The sequence below is a fragment of the Panthera onca genome, chromosome B1 (genome assembly GCF_046562875.1).
Source record: "Panthera onca isolate mPanOnc1 chromosome B1, mPanOnc1 haplotype 2, whole genome shotgun sequence".
NCBI classification, from domain to species: Eukaryota; Metazoa; Chordata; class Mammalia; order Carnivora; family Felidae; genus Panthera; species Panthera onca.
Genome location: NC_138342.1, coordinates 32,167,471 through 32,193,799, shown reverse-complemented (window position 1 = coordinate 32,193,799; position 26,329 = coordinate 32,167,471). Strand labels below are relative to the sequence as shown.

Below are 26,329 nucleotides of genomic sequence, written 5' to 3'. Positions count from 1 at the left end.
GCGGGCGCCGCGGGTCTCGGTCCCCCACACCGCGGGATCCGCACGGTGGCTCCCTCGAATCCCACACTTTAAACCGCTGAACCCGGGGTCCCCCCTCCCCTCCCCTCGCCTCTCCCTCCGTCCCCACCCCCGGCTTCGAGGAGCTGTTGCACTTTCCCAAGCCCACAGGCGCCCCCACCCCCGCGCTGCACCCCCCCAGCCCATTCACTGCGCCTCCCCCCCCCCCCCCCCAGGGAAAAAACGAGACCGGACGAACCCAAACGGGCGACAGCAGGAGTCGGGGCGAGGAAAGGTGAGGGAGAGGGGACTTACTTTTCGAGGCGCGGTGCTGAGCGCTGCAGACGAGAAATAAAGGCCCGAATCCGATCTGCCTTGAGCCCCGCGAATGCAGTAATGTCAGCGTGCCAGCCCGGGCGGCTGTGGCGGTGGCGGCCGCAGGGCACAGGGACGGGGACGGGGACGGGCGCGCGTGCGGCAGGCGCTCGCGCTGCGCTCCAGCTCGGGCCCCGGCTCCGCGCGGCTCCGCTCCTGGCTCCCCTCTGGCTCCTGGCACCAACTCCGGGCAGTCACATGACGCCGGCGCCGCTCGCTCTGCGAGCCTCCCGGGGCTGGCGGGGTAAGTAGAGGCTGGGACCCGGGGTGGGAGGGTCAGGGAGGGGAGAGGGAGCCGCCGCGGCCGCCCGGGCTGGGCGGGTCCCCACCCACTTGGGTGGAGGCAGCCGCCGGAGGGGTCGGCCGAGTCACTCGCGCAAACACGCACCCCGCCCTGCGCCCTTCCCCCGCCACCCCCGCCTCCCGCGCCGCCTCCGCCCCGCCCCGCCCAGTCACCCGGGGACGGCCTGACAGACACTCATTATTCCCCCGAGCCGGGCGCCGCCCCGCCGGCCCAACCTGTCCGGCGAGGCGCGGCGCGGCCGAGGGGCTGGGCGTGAGCGGCGCGGCCCCCGCCCCGGAGCCTCCGCCCTCTGTCCCCCCGCTCCCCGCCCCCCGCCCGGCCCGGCCCCGCGCCCCCGCCCCCGCCCCGGAGTCCCCGCCCGCGCCCCCTCCCTGCGCCCTGCGCCCTCGGTTCCCCGCCCGCCAGGGACCCGCCGCCTCGCCGCCGCCCCAGCCCGGGGGGAAGGAAGGGCGGCGCTGCCCGCTCCGGGCGTCACCGGGCTGCAGCCCGCTGCGCCGCTTCCAAAACACACAGCCGGGCGCGCGGGCCAGCCGAGGCGGGGAACCCGGGTGGCCGGGCCATCAATCAGCCGGCTCCGGCGGGAAGGGCGGCCCCGGGCGCGGCGGGAAGGGCTGGGCCCCACGGCCAGCGCGGCCCCTCCTGGGTCGAGTGCGTGCAACTCTCTTAAAGAAAAAGCAGAAAAAGGCACCGGTGGTGAAGGAGCGCGGGGGTGGGGGTGGGGGGGTTCTGGGCGGATTCGGGGCCGAAGAGCGGCGGGGAAGGGGAGGGCAGTGGGGATGACTTAAACCCTAACATGGTCCCGAGTTTCCAAGGTCATTCGACACACTGTTAGAGCGCTCTTTCTTTGTACCCGGGTTGCCTGGTCCCCTCGTCGCCCGCTCCGGGGAGGGGCGGCCCGGGTGGCATCCCCCGCCCCCTAGGACTTCTTTGAAGGCCCGGAGACCCCTGAGGCAAACTTCCCACGGGCCGGGCCTGCCACTGGAGCGAAAAGGCAACCGGTAGCAGCGGTATTTGCTCAGCCAGGCCTGCCTGAAAACTTGGCAAACTCTGGTCCGGATCCTCCCGCCCGGAGGGAGAACTCGGGGCCAGCCGAGGGCTCGGCCCGGCGACCTTTTATTTCACGTAGCTTCCCTGGGACCCAGTGCGAGCGAGCTTGGTGCGCGGCGGCGGAAACGCTGCTTTCTGTCCTAGCCAGGCCCCTGGGAGAACTTGGTGCAGCTTAGTCCCCGAGTTTAATGCGTTTTGAATTTCTTTTAAACAGTATTAATGTAATAAAGAATGCAATAAAAAGAACAAAGGACAAATTGGTTCAATTGTTTTAGTCCTGTGTAATGTTTAAAAACGCCCTGCTTCAGTGTATGGCTTGTTATTGCTTCAAGATGTTTTAAAGGCCCTTTAAGTTCACCATTCTCACTTTGATGCTTCATCCAGGCATGGTACTACTTAAAACTTAGAGATACAGTATTTACCGAGCCCCATCATGCAGCTACGCAGTATTATAAAATTAGTACCGGGTAACCTCAAGTAGTGAAATTGCATGTTATAAAAAAAATGCACCTAAGAGACCACGTGGAGAACACCCAGAACTGACCCTGGTTCGTGTGCCATCCTGCTGTCCCATAAGTTTAATTATTTATTTATTTTATTTTATGTTTATTTTTTAAAATACTTTTTGAGAGAGCAAGCGCCCACGCCCGACTGGGGGAGGCGCAGAGAAAGAGGTAGGGAGAGAATCCTAAGCAGGCTCCCCTGCTGTCACCTTGGAGACCCTGAGGTTGGGCTCCATCTCACCAACCATGAGGTCATGACCTGAGAACGGAAGGAAATCAAGAGTCCCACACTTAACCGACTGAGCCACCCAGGTGCCTCAAGATTAATCTTTACATGTAAGGGAATGAGGAGGGTTTTTTTTTTTTTTTTTTTTTTAATAAATAAAGGACAAATGTAAGAAAATAAGTTGGGTTCACATCAATTACTAATTGCAATTCATTGATCACTGACATCATTAAATGTTTGATTGGATGGCTTAGATTTGTATTGGCTGGAAAACCGTATTAGTGATGACCCATGAAATCGCTTTGTATTTCGGTGTCTGGCTCATCGCAGGGGCTCAAAGAATACAGGCTTTGCTCAAAGGACAAAGTGGTGAAAACCTGAAGCACATAAACCGTGTTCTTTACGTGGTTCGTGTGGGTGTGGACCCAAAGGAGAGGACTGAAATAGGTCTGAGAAAAGTGTGATCCAAGATAAGTAGGGAGTGGCTTCAATATGAAGGTGGGGGAGGGAGGAGAAAAGTCATAAAAAAGTTCAATTAATGAACATACTGTGTTCAGTGCCCTGGGGGAGACAGCTGAAACACAACTTGTACAAAAATGAAGGATCCAGTGAAGGAGACTGCCACCTGTCCAGGTATTGCCCGAAGTCATCCTTGACTCCTCCCTTCCCTTTGTGGGTTAGAGCCCTGTCATTCACTCAACCCTGGACCTCCTCAGTCACTCCCCACTCCTTGACCACCACTCTGGTCCAGCCTATTGCCACTGTGTCTTGTTGGTCATCCCGTTTGTAGTGGGGCTGAAGTGTGGGGAAGGGTTTGGAGCAAAGCAATAAGAATGCTTTTTCTAAAATGCAAACCTAAACGTGTCCATCTCTTCATTACATTCCCTCCGGATAAAGTCCAAGGGTTTACTACTCGTGCTGACCTGGCCTCCATCTATCTTTATAGACTCATCTCTTCCTAGTTATTCCCCACCCCAACTCTTCCCTCCAGCAACACTGAACTTTTCCTTCTTTTTTACCCTCCAACTCACTCTCCCCATCTCTGGCCCTTTGCACATGCTAATTTTTCTAGGTGAGCTTCCTTCCTTTCTCTCTCCCCCAACTCCTGATCTCTGCTCATTTCTCTACGTTCTATCCATCCTTTAATTATTGACTTAATGACATTTTCAACAAAATATGTCGTCTCTTACCACCTTCCCTCACCCCACCTTTGGATGAGTGGAGGTGCTTCTTCCTTCTTGGTGCTCTGATAGCACCCATGCTTCACCTCTTGTAACTTTTTCTTATAATTTAACTCTCTTTCGGTGGCACTGACATAGAAATTCTGTGAGGTCATGGACATTGTCTTTTTGGTAAAATCGTATCCATGTGGCCCACCTGTTCAATGAATATTTGTAAAGTGAATAAATGTCAGCTGTGACTTGGGAAGATGAAGCCATTCAGAGCTAAAGAGATGAGAGATAAGTGGCGGGCTTCAGGGTAGTAGTGGCCATGAACTGTACCTTTGAGATAGTGAAAAGGAGGGAGGAGGGAGTTCCCCCTCCCTGAATGTGAGCAGTAGAGCGAGATGGTAAAAGTAGTGCCTAGGTCTTCTTTTCATCCTTAACATTAGCACAGTGCCTGCACATGCTCAGGCGTTCAAAACATCCCGCATAAATGAAGTATCTCAAGCTTGGTCCTGTGGTAGCTGCCCCACTCTTGTTCTTTGAGGACAGGAGGCTGGTCTGGTTTAGGTTTGAGGCGGCACATTCTGAGGGAAGGACACCCCTCCCTGGCCCCAGCCTTCTTGCTCCCAACCAGTCACTGAAGCCCCAATCTCTTTTGCCAGTGACTGGCTGGACAGTAGATATATGACCTAGTTGTGGCCAGTAAGACCTGAAGGGAGGTGTGCTGGGGCTTATTTTTCATTCTGATTAAAGGAAACTCTTGCAAGGATAACCCCCCACACCTGCTTTGGGAATTATGTGAGGATATGATTCTTGAAGCTATGGCAGCTATCTTGTAATCATGAGAGGAAATCAAGGTTTTAGATTTCCATACAGATAACTCTTTTTTCATCATTAGTTTTCAGCTCAAATATTACATCTTCAGAGATGACTTCCTTGACCACACAATCTAAAATATCCCTCCCTTCCCCAATCTCTCTCTAGTGGTTCTTGTTCGTTTTTATTTTTTATTTTTTGGTACCTTTTTTCCCCCATTAGAACCTAGGCTCCATGAGAGCAGGGACATTGTATCCTTCACTTCTATTTCCCAAGCTCCTACAACAGTGTCTGATAAATAGAAGGTGTTCCAAAAGTATTTGTTGATTCGGGGCTGACAACTAGACAAGCACCAGTATTTAGGAATGGGTTCAGAGCGTAGTGGACACAAGCCACTACAAACCTCAGTTCCGTTTTAAGAGGTCCCTTTCTGCTCCACAAAGACATATTCTTGAGATTCTATCTCCTTCTCCCACTCTCTTTCTGAGCTTTTCCATTCTTTCCCCCAGGAAAGTTTTTCCTTTTCATTTGACAAAGTTATGAAGGCAGAAAAGTGTCGTGTGCTTAAGAAATTATGAGCAACATAGCTACATCTGCCTTAAAGGATAACAAAACCATATAGTTTTTTTTTCTCTCCCCCCCTCCACTGCTAGCTTTATTGAGATATTATTGGCCTATAACATATGTAAGTTTAAGGTGTGCAACATGATGGTTAGATACATGTGTATGTTGCAAATGATTGCCACAATAAGATCAGTGGATATTTCCATCCCCTCACATAATTAGTAGTGTGTGTGTGTGTGTGTGTGTGTGTGTGTGTGTGGTGACAACATATAAAACTCTCTTAACAACTCTCAAGTATACAATACAAAATTGTTAACTATACTCACCATGCTGTACATTAGATCCCCAGACTGTATTCATCTTGTAGCTGGAAGTTTGTACCCTTTGACCAATATCTCTGCATTTCCCCCCTAATCCCTGGAAACCACCATTCTACTGCCTGTTTCTATGAGTTTGACTTTTTTAGATTCCACGTGTAAGTGAGATCATACAATATTTGTCTTTCTCTGTCTGACTTATTTCACTTAGCATGATGTCCTCAAGGTCCATGCATGTTGTTGCTAGAGGTAAGATTTCCTTTTTTTTTTTTTTTCTTAAAAGTTTATTTTTGAGAGAGAGAGACACAAACACAGAGTGTGAGCGGGGGAGAGGCAGAGAGAGAGGGAGACACAGAATCCAGGCTCCAGGCTCCAGGAGCTGTCAGCATAGAGCCCAACTCGGGGCCGAACCCACAAACCGCGAGATGGTGACCAGAGCCACAGTTGGACGCTTAACTGACTGAGCCACCTAGGCGCCCCAAGTATTTCCTTCTTTTTTAATGGCTGGAAAATGTGAGCTGGAAAATGTAGTCACATTTTTATTTACCCATTCATCCATCACTGGACACTTTGGTTGTTTCAATATCTTGGCTATTGTAAATAATGCTGCAATGAACAGGGGAGGACAGATATCTCTTTGAGATAACAATTTCATTGCCTTTGGATATACATCTAGAAGTGGGATTGCTGGATCATATGGTAGTTCTGTTGTAAACTTTTTGAGGAACCACCATACTGTTTTCCGTAGTGGTTATATCAATTTACATTCCCACCGACAGTGTGGAGGGTTCCCTTTTCTTCACACCCTCACCAATACTTCTTGTCTCTTGTCTTTTTTATAATAGCCATTCTGACAGGGGTAAGGTGATATCTTGTTAAGGTTTTGATTTGCATTTCTCTGATGATTAGTGATGTTGAGCACCTTTTCACATACCTCTTGGCCATTTGGATGTCTTCTTTAGAACAATGTTTATTCGAGTCAAGTCCTTTGCCCATTTTTTAAGTTTATTTATTTTGAGGGAGGGAGGGAGGGAGAGGGAGAGAGAGAAAAAGAGAGAGAGAGAATCCAAAGCAGGCTCAGCTGTCAGCATGGAGCCCAATGTGGGGCTCCATCTCACAGACCAGATCATGACCTGAGGAGGAACCAAGAGTCAGATGCTTAACCGACTGAGCCCCCAGGTGCCTGTGCCCACTTTTTAAAAATTGGATGGTTTGTTTGTTTGTTTGTTTTGTTATTGAGTTATCTGCGTTTCTAATACATTTTGGATATTAACCCCTCATGAGTAGATGGTTTGCAAATATTTTCTGCCATTTTGTAGATTGCCTTTTCATTTGCTGATTGTTTCTTTTGCTGTGAAGAAGCTTTCTAGTTTGATGCAGTCCCATTTGTTGATTTTTGCTTTTGTTGCTTGTGCTTTTGGTGTCATATCCAAAAAAATTGTTGCCACGACTAAGGTCAAGGAGCTTTTCTCCAACGTTTGCTTCTAGTAGCTTAACAGTTTCTAGTCTTACATTTGAGGTTTTGTTTTTTCTGTTAAATGCTTATTTATTTTTCAGAGAGAGAGGGAGAGAGTGTGGGGCAGGGGCAGAGAGAGAGGGAGACAGAAGATCCCAAGTGGGCTCTTCACCTACAGCAGGGAGCATTGGGGCCCCAACTTACAAACTCTAGATCACGACCTGAGCCAAAGTCAGACGCATAACTAACTGAGCCACCCAGGCGGCCCTTACATTTAAGGTTTTGATCCATTTCAAGTTAATTTTTATGAGTGGTGCTGAGATAGGGGTCCAATTTCATTCTTTTGCATGTGAACATCCAGCTTTCCCAACATTGTTTTTATTATAGAGACTATCCTTTCCCCACTGAGTATTCGTGGCTCCTTTGTCAAATATTAGTTGACTGTATACGTGTGGGTTTCTTTCTGGGCTGTTGCTCTGTGTATCCCTTTTATTCCAGAACCATAGTATTTTGATTACTATAACTTTGTACTATAGTTTGAAATCAGGAATTGTGATGCCTCTAACTTTGTTCTTTCTCAGGATTTCAAAACCGTATGTTTTGAAAGAAAATTAGAAATGCTAGACTAAGGGTCACCCATCTCAAAAACTTTATAAAGGGTCCAGAGATTCTCTTTGGCTTCTCTACAAGTTCCATCAATATTATCTATCCATTGATCCATCGATGCACCCATTCATTCAATTTTGGTTTGCCAGGAAGGAAGCATTGGGGTAGAGTTAAGTGACTAAGAGTTATAATAAATATGAAACTGGATGTATGATCTCCTCCCTCCCCCAACTCCTGATCCTTCCAGGAGTTCTCAGCATTTCTACTACAGGTGGGCAGTTGGAATTGTCCTGCATTATGTTTGACAGGACAATGCAATTGAAAGACAGTGACACAAAAATAGTTGAAATGTTGGATCTTGGGATCTAAGTTGAGCTAAAACAGAAGAGGACACTAGAGAGATAGCCAAAGGATAAGTGAACTGGACATTTCAAATAGGTTGAAGATAGGGCATATTGGGATTAACATAGTGAATGACCTGAAAGATTAGGAGATGAGCAGAAAGTGGGGACATGTGGCCTTAATATTTAATTTTTTTAATTGTTTTATTTGAGAGAGAGAGAAAGAGAGAGAGAGAGAGAGAATGAGCGGGAGAGGGGCAGAGAGAGAGGAAGACACAGAATTCAAAGAAGGCTCCAGGCTCTGAGCTGTCAGCACAGAACCTGACACTGGGCTCGATGTTGTGAACTGCGAGATCATGACCTGAGCTGAAGTTGGATGCTTAACCGACTGAGCCACCCAGGTGCCCCTGGCTTTAACATTTCAAAGTGGCACAGTACCAGAGATGACATGGCTCAGGGTGTATCCTTGGGAGGGGAGATGAGAAGGGGTGGTTTGATCAAGGGAAAGAATGACTGCGGTATTGAGCAGGTTCATGAAGCCTGAAATTACTCAGAATGATGGCCAGACTCAGGGTCAAGAGTAAGACCTAGGCCCTCAGGCCACATCTTCATTCCTTGAGAAAAGGACTTTAAGAAACTGGTTGAATTATAGCAATCAAGAGAGAATGGTTAGATATAGCCTGCTTATTCTATAGTTAAATTTGCTTTCCTTCAATCGTGATTATTTGAATTAAAAATAATCATTCATATTGGGCTATTTATTGGTTATTGAACTAGTAAAATATGTCATTAGCTTTATTTTCTACTTTTTATTGCAAATGTACTATTTCTGCTTCATTGAGGGTTCAAATCTCCCTTTGGGAAGGCTTGTCAGGGATTTTAAATATTATTTATTATATTATTTCAAAGGAAATGAATTGCAATTTCCAAATCAATGACCTACACATATAAAGATGTAGAATGTAATTTATTTCTTTTTTTTTAAGTTTATTTAATTATTATTTGAGAGAGAGAGAGGGAGTGTGTGCACACATGAGTTGGGGGAGGGGCAGAGAGTGAGGAAGAGAGAGAATCCCAAGCAGACTCTGTGTTGTCAGCACAGAGCCCAACATGGGGCTTGATCTCATGAACCATGAGATCATGACCTGAGCCAAAAATCAAGAGTCAGATGTTTAACCGACTGAGCCACCCAGTGCCCCAAATGTAACTTATTTCTAATCTGGGGACCACCTAGATTTCTCCTTGTTGGGAGGCAGAGTGAGTAATGAATGGGGGATCCACAAAGTAAAATAAACTACTTGCCATTTTTCAGCTGTTTTTGGAACGAGCCTGGCTCTTTATGTTTCCAGCACTCTCCTCTCAGGGAAAAATTCTTGGCATTTAAGTCCTGGATTTAAGTTAGTTCAGTAAGTACGGGTTGAACATTTACTGTAGGTTTGAGTGGGTGTGGGAGTAGCCAAGCTACCAGAGAGGGTGTGTGAGTTACGTTCTAGAGAAGTGACCTCGCCACCTTCCTTTTTCTGCTCACTCCAAGTGTGTTGCACGTCTATACCCCAAACCCCAAAGTCTGAAGCACTTCCCTCGGTGTCAAGGCACAGTTCCACGGATTTCGTTAGTACTTGCCCAGGGAGGAAGACTTAAGCCTTTTGTTTCTTAGCCTTTCAAGCTGGCAAGCCAGTCCACATTTACCGATGCTTTAGAAGTTTGCTGATACATTGTGGGGAGAAGTCAGCATACGGTAGGATCATACAAACAGTAGGGAGTTCTTTATCACCCTCGTAATTCAAAAAGATTTGCAATCCGAAGACAATATTGAAATCATAATAATGGTCCTGTCAAAATGATAGGGAGTAGGGTGATATTTTTTTCTTTGCCTTTCAATGCTTTTTTTTTTTTTCTTTAATGAGCATATATTTCTCCTGTGATAAGAAAGAAGCGTGCTTTTCAAATTAGCTGAGAAAGAAGTGGGCAAGTTGTGTATGATTAAATGTAGGCCCTCAAGCACAATTTAGCAGGAAGAGCCCTTGTAAGTGCCCTGGATCCAGAGGTGTGGTTCTGTGCTTGTGAATTTTGCAGGAGGGTGGGGTGAGAAGGGAGGGGCTCTTAGGGGGTGAGGGTAGTGGGAGAGGGTCAACAGCTCCTTTTTATTGACTCTAACTTTTTAACTGTTGGTTGAAGAGCTGGACCTGTGCAGGCTCTTGGACTGGAATTCTTACTCAAAATAGTATGTATTTACTTAAAAAAAAAACACTCCAAAGAGTAAAAGTTAAACACAAAAACAAAAATAGAAAACCCAGCACACTGGACTGAGTAGAGCCCAAGTTCCTATTTCTCAAGAGATAGAAACATACTTCCTGGAGCACAAGGTCCACTCACCCTCTCCCCATGGTCTTTGCCAGGATCTGTTGATTCAGCGGGAAACAGAAGCGTCAGCAGTTGTACTGGATGTGACTATGTGGGAGGCTACCTTCAGCTTCCCGAAGCACCGTTATCACAGGGGGCACTGTGTCGTTTCAGCTACTGGGGTTCTAGCTCCTCTCAGATTTCTTTCTAAGCTACAATTGTTTGTCTGTTATTGTTCTTAAAGTTTTCTGGGTAACTATAAGCAACAGACCTTGTTAGTTCCTCTTGAGATTGCCCACTACTCCCCACCCTTATTTCTCACCTCCCAGCATCCTGTTTGTCTCCCTGACTCTGTCCCCCGCCCCATCCCCACCCCCTCTCAGCTCGTAGGCATGTTTCTCTTCCCTCAGTTAGTTAATTTTAAATTTCTATTTTTATAAGTGTTCTTATACCGAAGGATGTATGCCATATATTGCATTTTTATCCATTGATTTGTGCTTTCTTCTATCGTGAATACCTTTAAAATACGTGTCATGTACATTCAAGGTGGGTCTCCCCCTACCTTGTCTTGAAGACACTGTATTTCCAGAAAATTTGAAAGAGAAAATATGGGCAACTTTGAATTTATGTACAGGACTTTTTTTTTTGGTGATCTTTGCCTATTTAAAAATTATTCTGTTATGATAGGAAGAAAAATCTCAATATATACTGTATTTATACTCATATCAGTAAAATCTTCAGCTTATTAAATTTTAAAGAACATTTTGGCCTGTCAATAATTTTATGTGAACTATTTAGACTTACATTTCAATTTTGCTTAGTATTGTTGCAAATGGCTCTATTAGCTATTAAACACTCTGGAATCCAGCACCTGTCTTGTGGTTTGGAGAAACAGTAAAAAAATGTTTAGAATAGCCCCATAAAAAAGTCATCAGTACCACTGAATATATAGTTCTGCCCAGTAGTAGTATCTTCACAGAAGAGAAAATTCACTTTCTAAAAAATGGAGGAAAACACTTTCAAATTGATTGAATTCAACTTTTGCTCCACAGTAATCTATATAACCCATTTCCTTTTCTGTATTGCACATAAGAAAAACAGAGACTCAAAAGAATCAGAAATTGGTGATGGTATATTCCTAAACTCCTTTCTCCTAATACTTTGTAGATGTCTGAAAAGTTAAGATTCACCCCAGATGCACACAAATTTCTCTCCTTTCCATGTTTGCTTATTTGGAAAATTTCTCGACTATAGTTTTCTTTCTTAATGCTAAGAAGATGAGGTCATCTTTTTTTTATTTTATTTTATTTATTTTGAGAGAGAGAGAGAGAGAGAGAGAGAGAGAGAGAGACTGCACACAAGTGGGGTAGAGGGAGAAAAGGGGGGAGAGAGAATTCCATGCCTGACACAGAGCTCAAACCTACAAACAGTGATGTCATGACCTGAGCTGAAATCGAGAGTCAGACGCTCAACCAACTGAGCCACCCAGGTGCCCCAGAAGATGAGGACATCTTAAAGAAGATCCCAAGAAGATTCAGGAGGAGACAGGAAAGGTCTTTACAAAAAAAATTTTTTGTTTAATTTTTATTTTAGAGGGAGAGTAACAGGGGCAGAGGGAGAAAGAGAGAGAATCTTAAGCAGCTCCACACTCAGTATGGAGCCCAATGCAGGGCTCGATCCCACAACCTTAGGAGCTAAAATCAAGATTCGGATGCTCAACCATCTGAGCCACCCAGGAGTGCCGGCAGGAAAGGTGTTGATGAGGATTCATTACCATGTCTCAGGAGAGATGATTTGGCAGAATCTCAATGTGCTTGCCTGCCCTCCCCTCAAATATCTCAAGGTGTTCCCTGTTCTGTTGCCTTTGAAAGTACTTGGCCAAAAGTCCAGTCCTCGGGACTTTGTGGTTTTGATTAGATATAAGTGCTAGCAAATGAGTAGTGCCATTTGGATGACAACAGTTGTCACGTTTCTTAATGCATTTCCCTTTACTTTTGTATTTCAAGCAAAAGTACACTTAGATCCTTAAAAAAAAAAAAAAAAGCCCAGGTAATTGAATCTAAGACATTTGGTACAGACGGACCTAAAGAAGATGCATTGTCTGATTCAGACACAGTGACTGCTATGTCTGATGCCCTCCCTAATAGCACTGCTGATGATGTTATTTCAAGTCTAGATAACAGTCTTCCTATTCCATGGTTTTTAAAAACTAGGGAAGGGAAGCCAACTTTGTTTAGCTTATTTTAAAGAAAACTTTTCTTGTATTATTAGTTTTTTTTTTAAAGGAGTATAATTTAAATTTTTCTTTTGAGGGGCGCCTGGGTGGCTCAGTCGGTTAAGTGTCCGACTTCGGCTCAGGTCATGATCTCACGGTCCGTGAGTTCAAGCCCCGCGTCGGTTTCTGTGCTGACCGCTCAGAGCCTGGAGCCTGTTTCAGATTCTGTGTCTCCCTCTCTCTCTGACCCTTCCCCGTTCATGCTCTATCTCTCTCTGTCTCAAAAATAAATAAACGTTAAAAAAAATTAAAAAAAATAAATTTTTCTTTTGAATCTAAGAAAGAGATATTCCAAAAATGTTTCAAAAATTGTTTTTAGACTCTAGAATTATCCCACCCCCCTTCAGATTCCCTGTGCAATTTCTATTTCTAGTTGGCTTGAACACCAGTAGTTGTTAAGGGCTTTAGCTTTTCACAGCTCCTGTTACAACACTATACTTAACAGACAATTCTATATTATTCCAACAACTAATTGCCTTGACAATATAAATGACTTTTTTTTCTCATTAGAACTTATTTGTCTATGTAAGAATGCCTATACTCTGATTTATATAGTATTGATTTGCATTTTTATATTTTATACCTTATTACATATTACTTGCTTTAGTGTCTCTGAGTTACATTCCTGAAATATAAGCTTTGCTAAGACAGTATTTGTTATTACAGCCTAATTTTTCAGGGAAATATTATAATTAAATATTATATTTAAAATATTGTAAATATTAGTATATTTAAAATATTGTAATTAAAATTTCCATTCAAAATGTCCTCTTTATATCGCATAAAAATGGAGAGAAAGTTAGACAGGGGATTAAATGAAGAATGGTTACTAAAGTAGTCTAAGACCGTGACATCCGTGCTTATCTGTGAGGTTAGGACCCTCTTCCAGATATCTGTATTTACCATTATTGCCTGAATCCAATTAAATGAAAAGAAGGAAAGAAAGAAAGAAAGAAAGAAAGAAAGAAAGAAAGAAAAAGGAAGAAAAAAGAAAAGAAACACAACAGGACATTTAAAAGTCCTATGAAGGTGACACCAAGTGATCAGGAAGCAACTTGAGGAATATCACACTCATTTTTCCTAAAGGCTTTGCTTTAAATCAAGAGAAAAGACTTCCTTATACTGGCGCATGTTTTGTATCAAGGGAATCAGAAAAATCACGGACATTAAACAACAACAACAACAACAATTAATTAATTCTGGACAGCATTTCTTTTACCTGTGATTACACAAACACACTCTAGCTGTTTGCCAAAGCCCACAGAGGCAGAGATCTAACGAATTTCCACACCCTGCTGCTGATTTATCGGAGGTAAGTGGCTATTCGAACAAAAAACACCCAAGGGAAAGAATAGTAAGAATCCTTGGAAAGGAGAGTCCCAGCATGAATTTAAAAGGCATTATGAAAAAATTGGATGTTTTTTAGATTGATTTCAATGGAGACGCTATACTTACTTTTAGGGTGTCCAGCACCACTGCTAACTATGTCATTACTATTCTCTATTTCCCACTCGTGGTAGGATTTGTGCCCAAGTTGTCAGAAGAGATTTGGATTTGCCAGTGCCTTCTCTGGCTCCTCATAACGTCAAGGCTGTGGTTGGGTGCGAATGCTGATATGCCTCCTTCCAGTGACTCGATTAAAAATGTATTTCCAATATTTTGCTAGACCCCTACTTAGATGGGGGTAGACTTAAGTATTTTTCAAGGTTCCTGTCCTCAGAAACTTTAGTTCGAAATGGAAACCAGATGCAGTTCTTTACGCAAAAAAAGCTATTGGTATGAGGAAGTTAAGTGATATATTTTTTAAAAAGTAGTCCAGGGGCGCCTGGGTGGCTCAGTCGGTTAAGCGTGCAACCTCGGCTCAGGTCATGATCTAACGGTTTGTGGGTTCGAGGCCCGTGTTGGGCTCTGTGCTGGCAGCTTTGTGCCTGGAGCCTGCTTCGGATTCTGTCTCCCTTGCTCTCTGCCCCTCCCCCATTCATGCTCTGGCTCTCTCTCAAAGATAAATAAACATTAAAAAATAATAATAATAATAATAAAAAGTGAGAGTGGTATCACTTTGACTTCAGAGAGTCAGGGAAGGGGCTTCGTGTGAGACCAGCCCAGCCTAGAAGGATGGTGTAGCCAGAAGTGAAGCACAGGCCACTGTGGTTCCAGCAAGGGGGTCCTGTGGACTTGGGGAGCAGGTTGGAAAGACAAGCAAGAGCTGAATGAAACAGTGCTTAAATTTAGGCCAACGAGTAGAGACATCAAACCGTTGACGATTTATTCTACCGAAGCTGGATTTTCCAAGACCGGCCTGAATATCATGACATTTTGCCCTTTTCAATTAAGGTGTTTGTGAAGTGTGATTTACTATTTAAAGTTTTACAACACTTACATAAATACATTTACATAACTATTTTTTTTCTTAAATGATATCCTGATTTGATATTTGGAAACTAAAGTAATGTATTCAGTCTTAACAATATTTGCTGTATATCTTGTGCCAAGTACAGGACTGAACATTTATGTAATGTTTCAACAACTATTTATTAAGGGTACTCGGGGTACAACATAGAACCCGAGAAGGATGTCTGTCCTCATGGAGCTTTTATTCTAGTGGTATATTAGCTTGCTAGGACTGCCACGGACTGTTTTAAACAACAGAAATTTGTTTTCTCACAGATATAGACACTAGAAATCTACGATCAAGGGGTCAGCCAAACTGGTTCCTTGTTAGGGCCGTGAGGAAAGGATCTGTTCCAGGCCTCTCTCCTTGGCCTGTGGGTGGCCGTCTCTCCCTGTGTCTCCACATCGTCTTCCTTCTATGCTAGTCTGTATCCAAATTTCCTCTTCTTCCTTTTTTTAAAATTTTATTTATTATTTTGAGAGAGAGAGCATGTGCGTGCAAGTGGGGGATGGGCAGAGAGAGAGAGAGGGAGAGAGAGAATCTCAAGCAGGCTCTGTACTGTCCGTGTGGAGCCTGACGTGGGGCTTGAACTCATGAACCACGAGATCATGATCTGAGCCGAAGTCGACACTTAACCGACTGAGCCACCCAGGTGCCCCCAAATTTCCACTTCTTATAATAAGTGACACCAGTCATATTGGATTCAGGCCCTCCTTCATTTTAATTCATTTGGTAAAGACCCTGTCCGCAAATATGGTCACATTCTGAGGTACTGGGGGTTAGGACTTCAACATAATGCATTGTGTAAAGGACACAATTCAGCCCATAACGAGTGGGTGTTGATGACAGAGCCGCGAATGAAGTCTAGGACTTGGGTGGTCCTGGTTGCTGTGTACCAGGCACTGCACCACAGCTGCTCGTGTGCAACGCTGCATTTAGCGCTGTAACCAGCCCATGAGGTGAGTATCGTTGTCCAAACTTTACAGACCACATTAGTTCATAGGGGGGTTTGCTTTAGTGGCACGGTGTTTGATGTTGTCATTGGTCAAAGCCTTGGAAACGAAAATTGAGCCACGGCTGCATGTGTAGGGTGTATGTTGGTGGCTAATTCAGACTCAGAAGCAGTTTCTGAATGCTAATGTAGAGAGGGAAGATTTGGTGTTTTTTTTTTTAATACATTAGGTTCTAAAGAAAAAAAACCAAAGATAAAAGTAATCTTTGATAATTACCTTTTTCCCTCTATAAATAATCCAATACATTATTTTGTAATTAACACTATTATATATAATAACACTTTATTATAAATAACCATAATTATTTATAATAAATATACAACTATCTATTAAATAAATCCTACATTTTTTTATAGCAATGATCACTTCCTTTGGATTAGTTAGATTCAAATAAAGTTCCAGATTGCTTCTGACTTGTATCTTTTGATTCTTCTCCAGACTAGGAAGTGCCTTGGCACTTCTCCTATGGAAGGAATCCTTCTCATATTACCTGTTTTGCCTGTTTCAATCATTATGCTCGTCTGGTGGACAGATTCAGATTCAGCACATTATTATGGAAGACCTACTATCATGTGGCAGGCCATTTCACAGAAATCCATACCTTTCATAAAAATATGGAAAACCAAAGGATATTATGATGCTTTTTTATTGAGCATCAATTTTATCCAATTATTTTATGGAAAAAAAGTACCTAACTTTTTTTTTTTTTTTTTTTTTTTTTTGCTTAAGGTAACCAGGGAACAATTGAAAACATAATTTAAATATTGAAACAATATAAGTATATATTATAGTATAGTATAAAATGCAAAATGTACATGAACTTTCAAGATAAAACCTATTTTAAAGAAGTAGCTTTTGTTTTGAATGGTGCCTTTAGTTCAACAGAGATGTGAAACTGCCCTTCTCTTTCCAACGGCCACGGTTGGGGCAGCGTCTCAGGAGAAAACATTTGAAAAGTTCGAACATTTTCTTCATTCAATCTTCCTAACAACCATGTGAAGTATATTATCCTCATTAAGAGATCAGAAAACAGAAGTTTGGATAAATTATCTTGCCCTAGTTAACACAGCAAGTAAATAGCAGAGGCAGGTGTTAAATTCAGACTTTTCTGACTCTAATTCTGGGGCATTTTATATTGCACTACACCCACTCCTTGGATGAATAGGCTTCAGTCCTCCAGAGACTGCATTGGCCTCACAGTTGTGCATTTACACATGTTCCAACCTCACTGACTCGTGGATTCACACACTTATTTGTGCATTTAATCAGTAAATATTTATTGAGAGCTTGCTATGTGCCAAGCTTTACACTGGGTCCTGAGGACACAATGGTTAGCAATAAAGGCATAACATATAATCCTTTCCCTCCTGGAGCCTACAGTTCAGTGGAAGAACAAATGTTAAACAAATACCAAAAAACACTTATTTACAAACTTGATCAGTATTATAAAGCAAAAACATAGGGTGCCATGAGAGGAAAAAAACAACACAACAGGTGAGTTCATTTAGATTAGTGATCAGAGAAGACCTCTTTAAAGAAGTGACCTTTGATCTGAGGTTTTGAGCATGAGTTAGCTAGAAGAAAACTTAAAGTAGTTACAAATTGCCATCCTACAAAATCCATCACTACAATTCCCTCTATTGTCACTAGATTCCTTCTTTTGTCCACAGCAAGGTCAAATTCTTACCCTCAGCCACCACATATATTTTCTATTATATCCATCCATCCACTCATCCATCCATCCATTCATTTAGCATCAGCTATGAGCCTGGCACTATCATGTGCTGAATCCTTTTCTTTTTCATCTTCACTCTCTTCTCCTTTTTCTCCTTTGATTGCTCTAACCTCCTTCCTCTTTATCTGATTCTTGAATCTATTTTTGACTCACATATTTAATGTTATGCCTTTCCTCGCCCGGTCACTTCCCTTCCCTTGGGCTAAACTATCATTTCTCATCCTGTTTTCAACGAATGGATTCTTTCCTCACATTCTTCTGAAAATTTTGTAAGCAGGTGCTGAAAATTAATGAAGTTTTGTTTGTTGTTTTGTCAACTACTTGGTGTTTCCATCCCTTAACACAGAATATCATTAATATAAAAAAACTTTTCCAGAATCTTTCTCTCTCTCTTTCTCTTTCTGCCTATCTACCTATATCTATCACCTGTCTATATTTTGGATCATTTCTTTCTTTTAATGACAATTTTCTGGAGATGGACGGGTCTATCTGTGTAACTTAATATTGCATCTGGAGCTAATGGTAATCATTTCTTAAGCTTTTCATATACTTTTAAAAGAGTCAGAGCACATCCTTTATGGGCCTGCTAGTATGTTTGATGTACCTCTGACATAAATGCACAAATGAATTCAGAAATTCACAGTCCAAGATTAGCCTGCTTTCAGCTTCTCCTATAAAGTCATCTCTGTCCTTTCTGTCATAACCTGGACATAAAAAACCCGGGTCAGCAATAATACAGTGTGTCATCAACTATTTAGGCAAACATACACTTGCCTCTCTATCTCCACACAACTCAGAAAACCTCCTTTGGAAAATCTGAAGACCCAGACTGCACTATCTAGTGCAGTTCTACCTATCAAAAGTTCTACCTATCAAAAAAGGTCTACCTACCAAAAGATAAGTAGAGGAGATTTCTCTTTCTAGGCATGATGGGGCAACAAGGACCAAACTTAAATGCCTACCATAAATAATCAGAAAGCTGAATAAAATATGAAACAATGACTTTCAGACATCGGACAATAGTCTGCATAGGGCAATGATTACTGAATGAAGAGATACAAACAAGTGAGCTCAGTAATTCCCCTGGCTTTCTGCCTGGAAGCAATTTCTAGACTGTGGACTCAGGAAGGGGGGATCCAAACAGATTTTGGCAGCCTTGCTGAGTTGATAAGATGGAGGTCAGGGTTTGAGGAGGCTGAGATGGTTAGAGGTAGTGAGACAGAGTTCTGGGAAGAGGGAACTATGCAGAAAAACTGCCCCAGAAATATGTATAGGAATCTCTTGAGTCTTTGCTGAGTACCAGGACACAAGTGTATAGCATGACACTCCACAAGGCTGGACAGAAAAGACTGGTGAGTTGTAAGATGAATAAATCTCAGGGCACACATGGACTGGGAGAAAGTTTTGTTGGCCAAAGGGAAGAGTCCTTGCTCATCCTTGGAACATTCAGTGGAGATCCTAAAGTAATCATATGTTAGTAATAGGTCTGAACTCTCCTTTGAGTGAGATACTCTGGACCAGGGGTTGAAAGCTTTTCTTAATTTACAGAGAGCGATTCTTTTTGGCTTGTAGGTCATATGGTCTTCATCACAGATACGCAGTTCTGCCATCGTAGTGTGAAAGCAGCCATAGACAATATTAACTGAATGGATGTGGCTGTGTTCCAATAAAACTTTATTAAGAAAAAACAAGTGGCCAGCCTGTGAGCTGTAGTTTGCTGACCTCTGCTCTAGATCAGCACTGTCCAATAGAAATATAATGCAAGCCACATATGTAATTTAAAATGCCTAGTAACCACAGTAAAAAGGAAAAAGAAGTAGGTAAAATTAATATATTTTACTTAATCCTATATATCCAAACTATTATCAGTGCAACATGTAATCAATATAAAACTTATTAATGAGGAAGTTTGTATTCTTTTCCTGATACTCAGTCTTCAAAATCTATTGTATATTTTATACCTATAGCACATCTTAATTTAGATTAGTCATATTTTAATAGCCACATATAGTTAGTGACTACCATATTGGATAGCACAGCTCTTGCCTCTCTCTAGTAAAGCTTAAAGACAGGTCTTGAAGGGGAATCCAACCGATGAAACAATTAATTTCACTGCCTGCCAAAAACAAAGCCCAATGCTCTTTAAAGAAAGACAACACAAGACAGACACTAATAATGTAACAATATCAATGTCGGCATCAAATAAAAAAAATTACTGGCCATGATTAAAAGCAAGAAAAAAATACAACAAGGAGAAGAATTGGTTAAGAGAAACAGTGAAATGACAAAATAATGGAATTAGCAGACATGATGTTAAGATAGATTTTATCATTATGTGTAAGCATTTAAAGGAAAACATAAAAATAATCAGAAGAAAAATGAAAGAAAAAGAACCACCTGCAATATATGAACTGAAGATTTCATTGGATAAGATTAACATCAGATTAGGCACTGCAGAAGAAAGGATTAGTGAACCTGTAAACATGGCAATTAAATTGATCCAAGATGATCCACAGAGAGAAAAAAGGTTGAAAAAAAATAGATGAAAAGAGGCTCAGTGATCAGTGAGATAATATCAAATGATCTACCATAAAGAGGAAAGGAAAGAAGAAGGGGCAGAAAAACATTTGAAGAAATAATGGCTGAAACACTTCAAAATTCAGTGAATACTGTATTTCATAAATCTGAGAAGCTTAAAAACTCATGAAAAAAAATCAAGGCACATAATAATCAAACTACTGAAAACCAGAGTTGAAAAGAGAATCTTTAGGCAGTCAGAGAAAAACACACATTAAGTACAGAGAAATAAACATTAAAATGACTACAGGCTCCACCTCAGAAATTTAGGAAGCCAGAAGACAATGAAATAACACCTTCAGAGTGCTCAAAGAGAAAAGTCAACTTGGAATTCAATATCCAGTGGAAATAGCCTTCAAAAACAAAGATGAAATAAAAACATTATCAGACAAACAAAACTGGAAGAAGTTTGTTGCCATAGTATATACATACTAAAAGAAATGTTAAATGAAATTATTCAGGCAAAAGCAAAATGACAGCAGATATAAATCTGAAATACCAGAAATGGTAAATATGTGGACAAATGGAAAAGATTTGTTTCCTTATTTTAAAATTTCTTTAAAAGTTAATTGTGTAAAGCAAAAATAATAGCAATGTATTTTTGAGACTTATCAAATGTGTAGAAACAAAATGTATGACAATAGCTTGAAAGACAGAATGGGAGCAGTGGGAAGTCCATAGCGTCAAGGATTTTATGTTATACATGAAATGGTATAATACTATTTGAATATAAATTATGAGTTAAAATGCATATTGTAAAGTATAGAACAATCACTAAAATAAAATAGTAAATGAAAATATATCTCACCAACAGTGGAGACAAAATGGAATATTAAGCAGTACCAATTAACTCAAAAGAAGCAGGAAAAGAAGAAAAAAGTAACAAGAAAAGATGAGATAAAGCAAAACCCAATAGTAAGTGGTAGATTTAAACTCAACCATCCTGATAATTATATTAAGTGTAAATGATCTAAAGAGTCCAATTACAAGTCAGAGATTGACAGACTAGATAAATAGTAAGATTCTATCACATACTGTATGAGCAAACCACTTCAAATATATGGACAAGATAGTTAAAACTAAAAGGATGGAAAAGATATACTATTGCAAACATAAATTATAACAAAGTTGGAGTGACTATATTAATATCAAGTAAAGTATGCAATATAAAAAGGAATATTACTGGGAATAAGGAGGAAACTTTCATAATGATAAAGTATTTAATTTATTGGGGAGATATGACAAGCCTAAATGTAACAGACCTTCAAAATACATGAAGCAAAACCTGACAGAATGAGTCAGAGGTCACTTAAATTCTCTGAAGTGAATCATTTGTGTGGAATTGGGAAAATCATTTAATCTGCGAGTGAAAGTTTACTCTCTTGTAAATAAAAATAATCTACATATATCATGGGTATTTTGTGAAAATTAGATAAAAGTATACGTGAAATTAAAAAATACAAACCCAACCTGATGGAACTGAAAGGACATTTAAAAATCCTCAGTTATAGTTGGAGTATTCAACACTTCTTATTTACAATCAATAAAGAAAGAAGGCAAAATCAGCAAGGATATTGAAGATTTAAATGATACCATCAATCAACTGTACCTAACTGGCATTCACAGAATACTCTACTCAGCAACAGCAGAATATACATTTTTAAAAAGTTCACCTGGAACATTAACCAAGGGAGACCATATGTTAGTCATAAAACAAGTTCTAACAAATTTAATTCATAGGGTTTGTCCTCTGACCATAGTGAAATTAAATTAGAAATCAATAACAGCTATTTGGGAACTCTCTAAATATTTAGGAATCAAATAGCACACTTCTGAACAACACATGGGCCAAAGAAGAAATCATAAGGGAATTAAAAAAAATATTTTGAACTGAATGAAAATGAAAACACATATCAAAATTTATGAGATGCAGTTAAAATAGTATCTCAAAGGAAATGTATGGCGCAAAGTGTTAATATTAGAAAAGAATAAAGGTCTAAAATCAATAATCTGAGATTCTACCTTAAAATGCAGGAAAACAAGAACAAATCAAACCTAAAATAAGTAGAAGAGAGAAAATAAAAAAGATAAAAGAGAAATGAATGACATCTAAAACAAAAATAATACAGAAAATCATTGAAACCAAAAGCTAGTTGGAAATTTTCAACAAAATTTATAAACCTCTAGAAAGATTCATTAAGAAAAAAAGAAGACATAAATACTGAATATCAGTGACACACTACAGATGCTACAGACATCATAAGGATAATAAATGAATATTATGAATAATTTTATGTCAATAAATGCAACAACTTAGATGAATGGGCAAAGATACAATTTGCCAAATATGACTGAAGAAGTAGAAAACCTGAATAAGCCCTATATCTCCTAAAGAAATTAAGTACGTAAATTAAAAAATTTTCCTAGAAGAAAACTTTAGGCCCAGAAGGTTTCTCTTATGAATTCTATTAAATATTTAAGAAACATACCAATATCTCACAAGCTCTTTAAGAAAATAGGAGGATGGATGGGGCACCTGGGTGGTTCAGTTGGTTAAGCGTCTGACTCTTGATTTCAGCTCAGGTCATGATCTCAGTTTTGATGATCTCATGGTTTGTCTGCTTACAGTGCACTGACAGTATGGAGCCTGCTTGGGATTCACTCTCTCCCTCTCTCTGCTCCTCCCCCCTCTCGAAATAAATTAAAAAACACTCAAAAATCTTTAAAAAAGAAACTAGGAGGTTGGAATATTTCCCATTTCATGAGCATCACTTTAATATGAACATCTGGCAGTGATGTTACAAGAAAGAGAAAAAAGAAAAACAACAACATGAGATCAATATGACCCATGAACACAGACACAAAAATCCTTAGCAAAATACTAGCAAACTGAGTCCAGCAATTCTAAAAGAAACAACACATCATGGTGGGGGGTTATTTCAGCAATGTCAGAAAACCTAGAGGAAGACCTTTGAAGGTGGGGGTGGGTGTATGTCAATGGGAAGTAAGCAGTAAAAAGGGAGCACTTTCAGCTTCAGTAGTCTTGTTTCCATTCTTCTAGAAGCTGACATTTCTGGGGATTTACCACATTCTAGGAAGCATGTTCAGAGCTATATGTGTAGTCTCTTGTTTAGTCTTTACAAGAACCCTGTGAGGTAGATACTCTTGTTGTAGGCATTTTATAAACGAGTAAACTGAAGCAGAGAGAAACTTAAAAAAAAAAAAACAAAAAACTGACCATAGTCCCATAGCTATTAGGATTTGGACCTAGATTGTCTGTCCCCAGATACTGCACTGCTTGCTAATGTATGACTCTTCAAAGAACTGCTCATTTTCTGTGCTTTTGCCTAGCAAGGCTTATTTCGTCACTCCTAAACATTTATTCACTTTTCAGTCCATAATTAAGAACTCCCATCTGAGTCAAAATATTAAGTAGTTCCAAATGCAGGATACTTCTAAAATAAAAGTATGTATATTAAATTATAAAACTTAATGACACTAGCGTGGGAGATGTACTCCATTATCCTCTCCTACATTTTTATGTGGCTACAAATGTTGTGGTCTCCAAGAAGTAGAAAAAAAAAAACCAAAAAACTTTCCCGTTCCTATGTGTAGAACAAAATGCTCCCCCTGCCCCAATGTGTAGACCTAATTTCAACACTGGCACTCAGACTTGATGGCATATGAACTTGGGTAAGGTCTTTAAAGCCCTATGAGCTTTAGTTACCAGATTTGTAACAAAATGGAATGGTGTTGCCTCCCGTGCAGAATAGTGTGAGGATGAAGAAGGTATCCAGGTGTACCTCATTTTCTTTTCTTCCCTAGACTTTTCTCCTTCATGATGCTTCTTTAGAGTTTCAGAGATTAGAAAAGCCTTTTCCAAACTTTTTTGATCCGTGCCCACAGTAACCACTTCATAAACCACTAGGACAATTATATACATAAGTATATGTAATGAAAGTGATCCCCTAATTTATTGCAAAAATTGGGGAAATTATTACTTTTGAAGATAATAACTGCTGATCCAACAAGAATAAACTGGGGTTGTTCTTGGGAAACGGAGCCACATGTCAGAAAAACACTTAACCTTATTTATTTTGATGCATCCTGTTAATTTATCATGTATTCTAGTTAATTATAAAAATGCTTTTCAGGATCTATTAAATTGATTTTGTAACCCACTAATGAATCCCTACCCAAGTATTTTGATTCCTTCTAAAGTCTTGTCTGACCGTTCCACCATTCTTGGGATCCAGAAGCGCTGAAGATTAGCATACACAAATATGGAGAAGTTCTGGAAACCTGAAGGGGTTCTAATTCCCATAGGTACACATATTCTGTTTCTCTTCATTCATTCATTACCTATTTTTTCATCCACTCATTCGTCAAATACTTGGAGCACTTTCTGTATTAACAAGTGCTGGTAATGATCAGATCCTGGATGCTGGAACCTGGTGGTCCCTACCCTTGAGGAATTCTTGCCTTCTGGCGGGGCAAACGCATCTGAAGATACATCATTTCGGGACAGGGAGATAAGTGGTGCTGTACAGAGATGATCAAAAGGTCTTAGGAACCTGGAAGAAGGATCCACCAACTTCGGCAGGGAGGAAGGAGGGTTCCGGGGAGAAGAGTGACATTTAAATGTACGAAGTTCTCAAGGAAGGCTTGGAGGCATCAGGGCGTCGGCGGAGCTACGGCCAACCAGCCTCTAGGCTGCTCCACGTGGCTCTCTCGCAGGGCAGGAGCGGTTCTGGGGCTGACTTGCAGCCCCATCTATCCCTGCGGTGTTTCTCAGATTTATTTTAAACGTCATGAGAGTACTCAACCCTGCTCTATTTTGGTCCCCCCAAACTAGCTGACCCATCCAACTTACCCTGCTTGAATTTTCTCCTAGCATTTTACACCTTCTAAATACACCTATATAATTTACTTATCCGGTATGTTTACTACCTGTTTCGTCCTCCTGGAACTTAAGCTGAAGGAGAGGATTAGTCAGTTTCGTTTGCTTCGGTGTTCCGCCCGCCCCTCGCCTAGTCCGTTCACAACAGGTTCCTGATAAATAATGGGGATGACCTGAAAGAGCAAATTTCTGTATCCAAGACATAATTTCCATGGGCTCATTTCTGAAGGAAAGTGTAGAGGAAAATCAAGACCTACAAGGAACCATTTCTAATAACAGCCTTTTCGTCCCTCACTTCAACAGTGTTTATTGATCACCTGCTCCCCATCAGCCCTGCTTTGAGCACTTGGATTTCAGAGAGGAGGACAGATCTTCTTTTCTGTCTTCTTGGCGTTCACCTGCCGGAATGGAAGCAGACGTTAATGAGCTATGTAATTGCAAATCTGAGAGATCTACAAAGGAAAAAAAAAAAGTACAGGATGCTCTAAAAGCCTGAAACGGTAATACATGACTTGGGCTGGGAGGTCAGGGAAGTGATTTTTAAGCTGAGTAGAAATGAACTCAGTAAAAGAGAGGGACGGGAGAGAGCATTCTAGCGTAATTACAAAGGTCGAGGAGTCGGAGAGAGCCTGTGTGTGGGTGTGGCCTAGACAGTGAGGAGGAGGGGCTTAGTCTAACAGCGGAGGTGGGCGGAGCGAGGTGGGCGGGGCAGACCAGGTAGCTCCCCAGTGGGTGCATCAGGCGTTAAGGGACTGGCACTTTGGTCGGGAGCAAAGGGGAGCCGTGAGAGGGGTGTCACGTGGGGGATGTTGAAATGAAAAAATAGTCAGGCTTAAGTGCAGACGGTGGATTAGGGAATATCGCAGAGCAGCTATGGGGGAGTCCGAGAGGAGGGTGCTGTGGAGCTCAACGCAAGGTGTGATGGTCGGAGTGATGAAAAGCTGTGTGTAAGTTAGAGAAATAATTAAGACATAAAATGGAAGTTAATTACTTTTCTGTACTTTCAGATAGATCGGTGACGGCTTGTATGTATAAGACTTTTGTATGTTTCTATGAACCAAAGTAAAAATAAAGAAGCCTCTTGAATTGTTTGTCAGCAGTCTCTGTGATGTGTATATGGATGTTAGTAAGAAGTGAGCCCAGTCCACAGCGATCTAGTAGCCCCTGGGTGGCTGGTGGGTTTTCTGGGGATGCAAATGAGGGAATGCTATGGGGAAGGTCCGGAGATAATAAAAGGGGCCTGTGTACATGCAGATAACCGGTCATGCAACAGGACCCTCCCTCCTTTCCCGTCCTTCCTTCCAACCGTGCTTCTTCCTTTCCACATCCTTCTCTCAGCCTACAGTTGATGATTAGCGGTTCTTAATGTTCCTTGG

The 26,329-nt window shown here is 41.5% G+C and overlaps 1 protein-coding gene and 1 long non-coding RNA gene across 2 annotated transcripts in view; one reads left to right on the top strand and one right to left on the bottom strand.

The window, feature by feature from the left end:
- Positions 1–760, bottom strand: part of KLF3 (KLF transcription factor 3) — a 35,301-nt gene extending 34,541 nt beyond the window's left edge. Inside the window, exon 1 of the mRNA XM_078446211.2 lies at positions 313–760. The gene's annotated coding sequence lies outside the window, so the exon portion shown is untranslated. The remainder of the gene's footprint in view (positions 1–312) is intronic.
- Positions 435–26,044, top strand: LOC144616194 (uncharacterized). The gene is made up of 2 exons (XR_013555313.2): positions 435–616; positions 25,257–26,044. It is a non-coding gene; the product is annotated as an uncharacterized LOC144616194 (long non-coding RNA).
- The last annotated feature ends 285 nt before the right edge of the window (positions 26,045–26,329 follow it).